This window comes from Oncorhynchus keta, chromosome 28, assembly GCF_023373465.1.
Source record: "Oncorhynchus keta strain PuntledgeMale-10-30-2019 chromosome 28, Oket_V2, whole genome shotgun sequence".
Lineage (NCBI taxonomy): Eukaryota > Metazoa > Chordata > Actinopteri > Salmoniformes > Salmonidae > Oncorhynchus > Oncorhynchus keta.
The window spans coordinates 30,621,305-30,633,977 of NC_068448.1; the positions used below are offsets into that span (position 1 = coordinate 30,621,305).

At 41.1% G+C, this 12,673-nt stretch overlaps 1 protein-coding gene across 2 annotated transcripts in view; it reads right to left on the minus strand.

The window, feature by feature from the left end:
* Positions 1-1,349, minus strand: part of LOC118361011 (plexin A3) — a 130,800-nt gene extending 129,451 nt beyond the window's left edge. For both annotated transcript variants that reach the window (XM_035740695.2, XM_035740696.2), the window contains exon 1: positions 1,183-1,349. The gene's annotated coding sequence lies outside the window, so the exon portion shown is untranslated. The remainder of the gene's footprint in view (positions 1-1,182) is intronic.
* Positions 1,350-12,673: the final 11,324 nt, after the last annotated feature.

Below are 12,673 nucleotides of genomic sequence, written 5' to 3' on the forward strand. Positions count from 1 at the left end.
GTCCCTCCATTAGTTTCTTTCCTTATAATCTCATATTGTCTGGATTAGTCTAAAAACTGGCATTATTCTGCTGTGCTGACATTAAAAATATTTGTGGCACATGAACAGGGCAGCCCTTGCGTTGGCCCTGTATTAATTGCAACCTCCCTATAACCTATGGTTTCAACATAATTTTCGTCAACAGTGGCTATAATTTTAATTGTTAAAATACACATTGTATCGTCTGCAGTGTCCTCCCTTATGAAAACCGTCAATATTTCATAGGGATGAAATAGGCTACGTGATTTGAAATTGCATTGTGAAGAAATCCATTGTCTTACTAATTGAGAAGGACATTTGAGGCAATGGGTAGCCTATTAGATTATAGTTATTCACAGAAGGGAATGTGTTTCTAATTCGCGTCCACATTTTCTGATAACAAATGCGAAGTCACGTGACAATATATCACAGGAGCTGTTACAGATGTATCAGGCAGTAGTAACCTGTGTGAAAACAACCCGAAGACGAATACACCCTGTTCGTGTGGCAGCCAGGTTAATCCAATTGGCAGGTCCTGCTTGGAAGACTATTGTAGTCACATAAAAAGCGCAGATTCACAATTTGATAACATTAATCTGCCAAATTAAACCTTAATGTTGACATGCAACCTATATAATAGCCTACTGTGTTTTGGTTTAATCAACTCTCTAGGAAAATAACCTACCCATGATGTTATCAGATATTTGCAGATGTTGGATAATAATTAATGTGTCGTTTTGTAAATAAGAAAATTAACTATGTATGAAGACCAGGGTGTTGCCATGTTAATGTCAATGAAATGTAAGGCAAATCGATCTGTTTTTCAATCAGATAAATAATGTTTTTAACGCCCCCTTTGTTCTGAATGGAACGGCGGCGTCTCCTTGCATCACACACTATGCTACACATCCAGGCAAAGCCCGCACGCATCCTTTCAAAAGGCATGATAAAACTAAAACATGCAGTCCGAGTGACTATTACTTATGGATATGTTATAATCACATTCAAGATACAAACGGCATGGTGTTCTAAAAGCCATATAAAACCCCGTCATGGTTTCAAAAAAAAAACATGCTTCGGAATCAAATGTTAACGTTACTCTTTCTCACCAGCATCGGCATCGTGAGATGAGATCTGCAATGAAACACGGGCTCATGGACCTACCTGTATTTAAAGTGCAACAGTTACATCCACAACCACGTACAGTTCTTTTTCCCGCGGTTATCACATAGGCCTATAATTATTTGTTCATTAATTCTGTGCAAAATCCTCGAAATAAACCAGCAGGGAATTCACTGCTTGAATCGCATGACAGTCTCTAACCATTAGGAATGGTCTCGCTTTCTTCAGGAGGAGAAAGGCTTGGGTAGCAATCCCTTTATGGAACGTACCACTTTCAACAAGGGGTTTGAAACTCACTGTTGTTCGATAAACCATCGAATAAGAACAAATACGATTGCTACACTGAGTTACCTATGAACTATTACATCTCTTTAATTACAATACACAGTTTTTAAAAACGTTTGGTCTCTATGTATTAGAATCATATATGATCACATTTGGCATGTGCTTAAATCTATCCCAGTACCCTATTTGGAACAGGCTTGCCCATAATTTAGTATTTTTCTACCAAACCCAGTCCCAGATGTTAGGGAGAAGGCTGGATTTCCAAGGCGGGTGGAGATGTTTGCTACAATATGACGACGAGATATATGAATGAATGATACATATGTTGCAGATAAATTAGTCTAAACTCTCTCACGTGGAAATAACTGTTAGGCCTGATCTGTGACTGTCTCCAGGTTATGACTTTGAGGGACTTTCTGTGCTTCAACTAAAGGAAAATGTAACTCATATTATCAGTCATTTTAACTCTGTAGAGTAACCGATCAATATTTTTATACAGATCTCTTGGAACTGGACAATGTGTTGTTTATAAACATTTATAACTGTTAAGTTAAATATTAAAATTACAGATGAAGAAGAAAAAAAGTATTTTACAATTTCATAAACCCAATGGTTATTTCCTGTAACTACCTGGCTCCATCATCACCTTTGTTTAAGACACTCAATACCTTGTCTATTTATGACATTAATGTATGCCAGTTATGCACTTTCATCTACTAATACTCATACCCCCCAGACAGTAGTCAAGGATCATATCACCTCTACCTTACTTGTCACCCTAGACTCACTTAAATTTGCTTACCGCCCCAATAGGTCCACAGGCGATGCAATCGCCATCACACTGCCCTATCCCATCTGGACAAGAGGAATACCTATGTAAGAATGATGTTCATTGACTACAGCTCAGAATTCAACACCATAGTACCCTCCAAGCTCATCATTAAGTTTGAGGCCCTGGGTCTCAACCCTGCCCTATGCAATTGGGTCCTGGACTTACTGACGGGCCGCCCCCAGGTGGTGAAGGAAGGAAACAATAGCTTCACTTTGCTGATCCTCAACACTGAGGCCCCACAAGGGTGCGTGCTCAGCCCGTCCTGTACTACCTGTCCACCCATGACTGCGTGGCCATGCATGCCTCCAACTCAATCATCAAGTTTGCAGACGACACAACAGTAGTAGGTTTGATTACCAACAACAACGAGGCTCTCGGAGTGTGGTTTCAGGAAAACAACCTCTCACTCAACGTCAACAAAACAAAGGAGATGATCGTGGACTTCAGGAAACGGCAGAGGGAGCAGCCCCCTATCCACATCAACGGGACAGTAGTGGAGAAGGTAGAAAGTTTTATGTTCCTCGGGCGTACACATCACGGACAAACTGAAATGGTCCACCCACACAGACAGTGTGGTGACGAAGGCGCAACAGAGCCTCTTCAACCTCAGGAGGCTGAATAGATTTAGCGTGTCACAAAAAAAAACTCAAACTTTTACAGATGTACATTTGAGAGCATCTTGTCAGGATGTATCACTGCCTGGTATGGCAACTGCACCGCCCACAACCTCAGGACTCTCCATAGGGTGGTGCAGTCTGCACAACACATCACCGGGGGCAAACTAACAGCCCTCCAGGACACCTACTGCACCCGATGTCACAGGAAGGTCAAAAAGATCATCAAGGACAACAACCACCCGAGCCACTGCCTGTTCACCCGGCTACCATCCAGAAGGCGATGTCAGTACATGTGCATCAAACCTGGGACAGAGAGAGTGAAAAACAGCTTCTATCTCAAGGCCATCAGACTGTTAAACAGCCATCAATAGCACAGGGAGGCTGCTGCCTACCTACAGACTTGAAATAATTTGCCACTTAAATAAATGGAATACGAGTCACTTGAATAATGTCTACATATCTTGTGTTACCCATCTCATACAGTTGAAGTCAGAAGTTTACATGCACCTTAGCCAAAAACATTTAAACTCAATTTTTCACAATTCCTGACATTTAATCCGAGTAAAAATTCCCTGTTTTAGGTCAGTTAGGATCACCACTTTATTTTAAGAATGTGAAATGTCAGAATAATAGTAGAGAGATGTCACGCCCTGACCTTAGAGATCCTTTTTATGTCTCTATTTTGGTTTGGTCAGGGCGTGAGTTGGGGTGGGCATTCTATGTTTTCTATTTCTGTGTGTTTGGCCGGGTGTGGTTCTCAATCAGGGGCAGCTGTCTATCGTCGTCTCTGATTGAGAACCATACTTAGGTAGCCTTTTCCCACCTGTGTTTTGTGGGTAGTTGTTTTCTGTTTTTGTGTCTGCACCAGACAGAACTATTTCGGTTTTGTTCGTGCTCTTTGTTATTCAGTGTTCTATTAATAAATCATGAACACTTACCATGCTGCGCTTTGGTCCACTTCTTCATGCAACGATGACCGTAACAAGAGAATGATTTATTTCAGCTTTAATTTCTTTCATCACATTCCCAGTGGGTCAGAAGTTTACATACATTCAATTAGTATTTGGTAGCACTTTCTTTAAATCTTATAACTTGGGTCAAACTTTTCGGGTAGCCTTCCACAAGCTTCCCACAATAAGTTGTGTGAATTTTGGCCCATTCCACCTGACAGAGCTGTTGTAACTGAGTCAGGTTTGTAGGCCTCCTTGCTCACACACGCTTTTTCAGTTCTGCCCACACATTTGTTATGGGATTGAGGTCAGGGCTTTGTGAGTGCCACTCCAATACCTTGACTTTGTTGTCCTTAAGCCATTTGGAAGTATGCGTGGGGTCATTGTCCATTTGGAAGACCCATTTGCGACCAAGCTTTAACTTCCCGACTGATGTCTTGAGATGTTGCTTCAATATATCTACGTAATTTTCCTTCCTCATGATGCCATCTATTTTTTGAAGTGCACCAGTCCCTCCTGCAGCAAAGCACCCTCACAACATGATGCTGCCACCCTCATGCTTCATGGTTGGGATGGTGTTCTTCGGCTTGCAAGCCTCCCCCTTTTTCCTCCAAACATAACGATGGTCATTATGGCCAAACAGTTCTATTTTTGTTTCATCAGACCAGAGGACATTTCTCCAAAAAGTACAATCTTTCTCCCCATGTGCAGTTGCAAACCGTAGTCTGGCTTTTTTATGGCGGTTTTGGAGCAGGTGCTTCTTCCTTGCTGAGCGGCCTTTCGATATAGGACTCGTTTTTACTGTGGATATAGATACTTTTGTACCTGTTTCTTCCAGCATCTTCACAAGGTCCTTTGCTGTTCTGGGATTGATTTGCACTTTTCGCACCAAAGTACGTTCATTTCTAGGAGACAGAACAAGTCTCTTTCCTGAGCGGTAGGACGGCTGCATGGTCCCATGGTGTTTATACTTGCATATTGTTGTTTGTACAGATGAACGTGGTACCTTCAGGCATTTGGAAGTTGCTCCCAAGGATGAACCAGACTTGTGGAGGTCTACAATTTATTTTCTGAGGTCTTGACTGATTTATTTTGATTCTCCCATGATGTCAAGCAAAGAGGCACTGAGTTTCAAGGTAGGCCTTGATATAAATCCACAGGTATACCTCCAATTGACTCAAATGATGTCAATTAGCCTATCAGAAGCTTCTAAAGCCATGATATCATTTTCGGGACTTTTCCAAGCTGTTTAAAGACACAGTCAACTTAGTGTATGTGAACTTCTGACCAACTGGAATTGTGATACAGTGAATTATAAGTGAAATAATCTGTCTGTAAATAATTGTTGAAAAACGTTCTTGTGTCATGCACGAAGTAGATGTCCTAACCGACTTGCCAAAACTATAGTTTGTTAACAAGAAATGTGTGGAGTGGTTGAAAAACAAGTTTTAATGCCTCCAACCTACGTGTATGTAAACTTCCGACTTCAACTGTGTGTATATACTGTATCCTATACTATTCTACTGTATCTTATTCTATGCTGCTCTGACATTGCTCATCTATATATTTTTATATTCTTATTCCTGTCTGTGTGATGAACAGCAACGCTCCCCATCCAACCAGACAGAGCTTGAGAGGATATGCAGAGAAGAATGGGAGAAACTCCCCAAGTACAGGTGTACAAAGCTCGTAGCGTCAATCCCAAGAGGACTCAAGGCTGTAATCGCTGCCAGAGGTGCTTCAACTAAGTACTGAGTAAAGGGTCTGAATACTTATGTAAATTATATATTTCAGTTTTAGATTTGTATAATTGTGCAACAAGTTTTTGCTTTGTCATTATGGGGTATTGTGTGTAGATTGATGAGGGGAAAAACAATTGGATCCATTGTAGAATAAGGCTGTAACGTAGTAAAATGTGAAAAAAGTCAAGCGGTCTGAATACTTTCCGAATGCGCTGTACAATTCTTTTAGCGTACCATTTGCCCTGAACAGCGTAAATATATAATAAATAATTAATGCAATGCTATTCTGATTCTGCAATATGCACCTTATGTGTGGGAGTCATAACCTATCAATGATGTCGTCTGTCATTCACCAGTGATGAGGTTTGATGTCAACCACCAGTCAGCAGCAAAGCAATCCACTTATTCAAATCATGTGGCCAGTTTAGGAGAAATGACACCTGCAATCCCCCACTGCACTAAACACAAATTCAGCTAAAGTACATTAGGTATCTCCACAAACTACTTTTCTTTGTTGTGGTTTAAATTAATAGCATTGGATGCATTTCTATTTGTCAATGTACAGAGTATACCAAACATTGGGAACTCCTTCCTAATATTGAGTTGCCCCCCCCCCCCACACACACTTTTTGCCCTCAGAACAGTCTCAATTCATCAGGGCATGGACTCTACAATGTGTCGAAAGCGTTCCACAGGATGCTGGTTCATGTTGACTCCAATGCTTCCCACAGTTGTGTCAAGTTGGTTGGATGTCCGTTGAGTGGTGAACCATTATTGATAGACATGGGAAACTGTTGAGCGTGAAAACCCCAGCAGCGTTGCAGTTCTTGACACAAACCAGAAAGCTTGTCAGCTGCTAACATACCCTGTTCAAAGGCACTGAATGTTTTTCTTCTTGCCCATTCACCCTCTGAATGGCACATATACACAATCCATGTCTCCTTCCCTTCATATACATTGATTGAAATGGATTTAACTAGTGACATCAATAAAGGATCACAGCTTTCATCTGGATTCACCTGGTCAGTCTGTCATGGAAAGAGCAGGTGTCCTTAATTCTTTGTATACTCAGTGTATGTGGGCCTTCATGAGGCCTGGGAAGTGGAACCATATAATACAAAACATTTCATTAGATAGTATGGTATTCTAGGTTGAATCACACTCATTGGGTTGATGGGATTGGAATTGGACCAGTCCAGATACAAAAACCAGAAAGTTCCTAAAATAACCCTTGGTTTGGGTTGGGTGGGTTAGGAATGACCAAGCAGCCTGGCTCGCATTGGTAGCCTCCCTGTCCCTGTCCCTGTAATCCAGTTGGAGTGTGAGCATGGCAGGTTTGGCCACGTGTACTCCCTCCCTCTGTAATTGTGACTGTCTCTAATTGAAGCCACTTGAGGAACACAGCCCTTCCTCCTCAGTTCCTCGACCACACTGTGCTTTCGGAGGATGGTGCCCTGCTGAAAGCCGGGAGATGTGAGCAGGGGAAATGCAGGACCATGAACCTCCAGAGCAGATGAAATGTCCATGTGGTTTCCTTAGGAAAACACAACCCTCATCACAGGGACCCCAGCATCTTTACTGGAGCCACCCTCCAATCATATTTGGTATGGGGTGTTCTTCCCAGATGTGTTTGTTTACATTTATTTGGTCTTGGAAACTACGAAAATACACTGCACCAATGAAGTTTCTAAATATAAGAAAAGTATTATTCAGCAGTCATAGCAAAGTTCAATGGATTCCTCCAGAAAGGTTGCTATGTCTGGAGATGCACTGAGGACACACAGTAAACTCATTCTATCAATCTAATTACAGTTATTTTCTTAGTCAATGAGCAGAGATTCATAAATGTACAGAATATTCTGATATCAGTCTACAAAGCAGGTCTGTGTTATCATGGGACAATGATAACATGCCAGATACGAAATGGAAACCAGAACGGTATTGGCATTTTACATACAGGCCTATGGCACATGGTCTCTTTAGTGCTGGATATGATCTTAGTCCAGTTCTGTAATATTCATTTACCATTTGATAGAATAAAATAGTCTAGGTGGTGTCTGTCCTTTATGATGATGTCAGGTTCTCCCTGGAAGTACCCTTATTAATTAGATTGCATACATTATTATCAGACTTTTGCAAGAGAGCAGTTCAGAAGCAGTAGTCCCCTATGGGTCCTGTCTTCTCGTGGGGTTGGAGCGGGGCCAGAGTGTATTAGAGAAAGGCACTTCTTGAGTGTTACACAGATATATTGTTATGTTGAGGGACCTATGATTTCTGCAGTTAAACTTCATTAACCTCAATACGAATGAATTATTTAAGAAACCATTAATACTTTAAACTCAGCCTTTGAAATAAGAAATGATGTTGGCAATTTCAGAGGCTGGAAACATCTAATGGCCAAAGTTAATTCCACATGCTTTAACATGACTCAGTGCTGTAGTCAGCCTGAGAGCCTGCCTTGAACTGCACTCTACCCCCTGGAAGCCACCACTGCCTCCCAGTGGCTACAGGAATGCAACAATCAAACAAATGAGTTATTTTTGTAGGCAGATACACATCAGGCTTTATTCAATCATAGCAAGTTGTCTAATGTCTCCAGGGTTAGAGAACAACATTTTTATTGCACTGGGAGAATATATGTTTGGGTCATTTAATCAATAAAACAACTCAACATGTCATCCCCAGCTCTGCTCCAGTCAGTCTTTGCCAAACGCTCGGCTGTACTAGAATATTCTGCTGGTACAGAAGCCTACCTACAGTATATATTTCCATGTTAACACAACACACCCTCTTGTCCCCAATAGTTGTCCTGTTTTTGCAGTAATCACAATTTCAAAACTATTTACCTTCAGCCAAAATCACAAGATGTGAAGCTTTCTTAATTTCACAGAAAACCATGCTTGTAGTTACTGTTGCGAGTTCACCTATCATTGAATCTTATTTTCACACCACCCAAAAAGTTAATGGCAATTTGCATTTCCAAGGATCAAACTGAAAATAGCGCTCCCCAGATGTGTATCTTTGTAACACAGTAGTAACAGGCAATTCTAATTGTTGTGTGGCCTAACCACCCTCACATCAGGGGCTTTAGGTTGTAAAAGTTTGAAATGTTCATGACACACACACACACACACACACACACTCTCGTTGGTTTTACTATCCATGTGGGGACCAAAAATTGTATTCCCATTCAAAATCTTATTTTCCCTAACCCCTAACCCTAAACCTAACTACACAGAGAGAGAGAGAGAGAGAGAGAGAGAGAGAGAGAGAGAGAGAGAGAGAGAGAGAGAGAGAGAGAGAGAGAGAGACTTGGCAAACAGAAAATGTTACTATTACGGAGGAGGAATGTATGTGTAAATTGATGCCTACTCCCTGTTAATTTGCTCAAGTCACCATAAAAAGGGTTGCAGCATGCATGACAATGCCCCTTTCTATTGACTGCTGGGCGGTTAGGCCGGTCCCCAGGCTCCACAGCACTGCAGCTTTAGTCCCATGAGCCTCACATCTGGCCCCTATAAGCCACTGCAGCTGTTTGTGAAATCATGTGTGTAGTTTAGAGGATCCAGACCACAAAGAGCCCCCTCCTTCCCTTAACCACAGCGAGGTGGAAAGGAAAACTGGTCAATTTGACTGTTTGAGCCTGTATCTCATGAAGGTTCTTGTTAAAATCAAGCCAGTAGTCCTGTTTCATTGTAAATATGTATTTTTAGGCCTTTTATGCAGCGGTTTATGTGCTAATTTTCTTTCAACTGTGTGTGATTGCTTGGGTTCGTAATGGAAAACAACTGATCTCAAACTCTTAAAATGTGACATGAGAGAACACTTATCAAGTATGGCGATACACAGTAAAAAGACAGAAAAGCACTATATGGCTGCTTCTCATAGTGCATTATATAACTGCAGTTTACAAGAGTGTACAATTTCCATTGTGTTGTTTTTATCTTATTGCAAAAAAAATTAAGTAAACTTCAAGATGGAGCTGAAACGGTTGCTAAGCAACACTTTTTTTGTGCTGTGCCCCAACAGCAGTATTTACATTATTCCAGTCGGTGGGATATTCCAGGGGGGAAATTACTTTTCAGTTTGCATTAAATGCTGCATAGATATCTGGGAAAGTTCTCCATGCATTTTTCTACTTGATTGACATGAAATTGCTTGTGGCAATATATTGAGTAAAACTCAAAACTTGAGATGCCAAAAATAATCTACAGTAAACACAGCAGTATTTTACAGTATATAGTGATATTGTGAATACTAGTGTATGTGGTAATACTAATAGGCTCGAGAGAAAACAAATATTGTTGTTCATATAGAGATAATAGTAGTATGAAGTGTATGGCCATACTTATGTACGATGATCAATAAAGATGGCCTATGCTCAGGGCATCACAGTAGATGGACAGTAGGTAATGGCTGGTATCAGTGATGGGTTGAGTGGCAATTTGGTAAGCAGCTGTTGTTCACTGATACACAGGCCTTTCCACTTGAATTCCAATTCATGCATGCCTGTGGTCTCCTTTCCCCTCTTTGAGCCAACACCCCAAGTCTTGGAGCTGCATCAGCAAAGCCACTGCCACGCAGCACACTCACTGTGCCATCCCCCCCACTTCTGCAATTTCAGAAAGAGACGTACTTTGTGATTGGAGAGAATGAGTGAGTGAGTGAGTGAGTGAGTGAGTGAGTGAGTGAGTGAGTGAGTGAGTGAGTGAGTGAGATAGAGAGATAAAGAACGCGAGAGAGAAAGTTAAATAGGAAGTGAGAGAGAAAGTGAGAGAGAAAGGGAGGGAGAAAGAACACAGTATGTATAAGTTTCAGGGGGAGTATAATACATTTGAACCACAGTTCCTGCTGCACTACCAGCATCATTTGCTGTAATCATTATACACTCCCAAAGCTCCTACACCCCAGAGAATCCAACTCATAGGCATTCTCAAACTGAACTGGAGATAATTCAGTTAACTTGACGCTCGCCTCTAGCCTGTAGCTTAATCCCATATCAATGTATTAATCAATAAACATACCCAGTGATGGTGACATTTACATTACAGTTTGAAGTCTAGGGGGGAACTGACAAAGGCACTAAGACAGGAAAACATTGTATGTTGCCCAGACACTGTATGAGACAATCCTTAAAGGCCCAGTGCAGTCAATAATGTGATTTTCCTGTATTTTATATATATTTTCACACTATGAGGTTGGAATAATGTTTTGAAAATTATGATAATGTCCTTTTAGTGTAAGAGCTATTCGAAAATAGCATCGGAAATGTCAGCATGTATTGGTGGGATTGCGTTTTGGCCTGCCTAGTTGATAGACCAATAAGAAAACGAGTCGCACACCTCTCTGCCAATAACAGATCGTTTTCAGTTTTTCCCCTCCCAACTCAGACCAATCCCAGACAGTCCTGGCAAAATTCTTGTTTGAGAAATTGCTCTTTGCTATGAAGCTTTTTTTGTTTATTTTGGATCATTTTAATTGAAATCAGTCACAGTAAGGTACTTAATTGTTACTCAGAAATAATTTGATATTGAGATAAAAACGGCTGCATTGGACCTTTAAAGGTGCACTGTCACTCACTACACATTCTGTAGCTATGACGTAATCCAGTGGACTTTCTGTGGGTCTGGAAGTGTCATAATGTCATTATGTGGATTTCATTACAGCTATTGAACTCTTGCCTCTTTTCACCAGAGTCAAACTACTGAGCGTCCAGTCCTGCCAGGTATTTAATTGAAACCAGCCTCTTCCCCTCTCTCCCTCCTGTCTTACAGCACTTTGACACCGATCCAACCCAACTCCCTCTCGCCCCTTCATCCCTCTACTTACCTTCTGGCTCTAACCCTCAGCAGCTCAGAGCAATATACATCCAAAACCCCTATTCATTCAATGCCAACACACATATTCACAAAGGCCAGAGTTGATGTTGTAATCTTCACCCTTCACCCTCCCTCTCCCTCATACTAATTTTCGTACCGAACAACACTGTGTGCAATTGGATTCATGTTATTTTTCTTTATTCATGGCTTTATTTTCATTGATATTTGACCTAAAAGATAGGAAAGGTCTTACTGTAAAATGGATTTCTCTGAATGTATTGAATAGCAATTGAAGCAAGAAAACAGATGGGTAATGAGATCAGATGCAAGATATGGACCAATCAATAATTTTCCACCCGTAAAAAAGACTAAATAAGCCAGGATCAATTTCTAAGTGCCTACCCTACACACTCTGTGTCTGTAGTTTACACGATGGCCACAGGCTATGGTTGACTATTTAAATTTAGCTTGGTAATAACGTGAAAAATGTGTCTTAGGAGAGCAGTTTTACACCTAATCTGCATTTTACTCACTGGAAACATTAACAATCCTAAGAGATCAACCACAGAATGACCCACTTAGACGAAATAGAATAGCTTCTGCCACATCCATACTGAATAATAAACTGATACAAATAATAGAACTTGTGGCATTTTAACGTAATGCTATCCAGATAACTACTTTTCTTTCTCTGATGTATTTGCACACAAAGCAAATACGTCCCACTCAGTATGACAGTTACTGTACGATGTAGAGGCACATCATGTTCTGATTTATTTATGAGTTTCTGTTAGGACGAGATTCTATTGATCCCATAAAGGGAGATTTGATATCAGCTGTCGATACATCAGACACACCAGCAAATAAACATCCGAATAGGTCTAAATATGTATTCCGCATTTAGTGCATTTGAATGTGTGTGTGTGTGTGTGTGTGTGTGTGAAGCTGAGTGAGGGGTTGCTATGAGATAGCTGGAGGCTTGGGTTGAGAAGCCATGGCAGAAGGTCATTAGATTCTCATTTCACATTAGCATCTGCTGAATGGGATTAGCCATCCAGCGGAGTTTAAACCCCTGACATGCCACCGGCTCTGCCAACTAGAAAATGGAGTGGTCATTAGCAACACCCCCTCAAGTGTCTCTTTTTTTCTGCCTAAATCCAATACACTCTCACTCTTTCTGATGCTCCTCCCAGCATTGGGTCTCCATGGTGGGGTAGAAAAAATGTGTTATTGTGGGCAAGTTTCTATAGGAACATGACATAGGACCACACATTTAAACCAGTGGCTA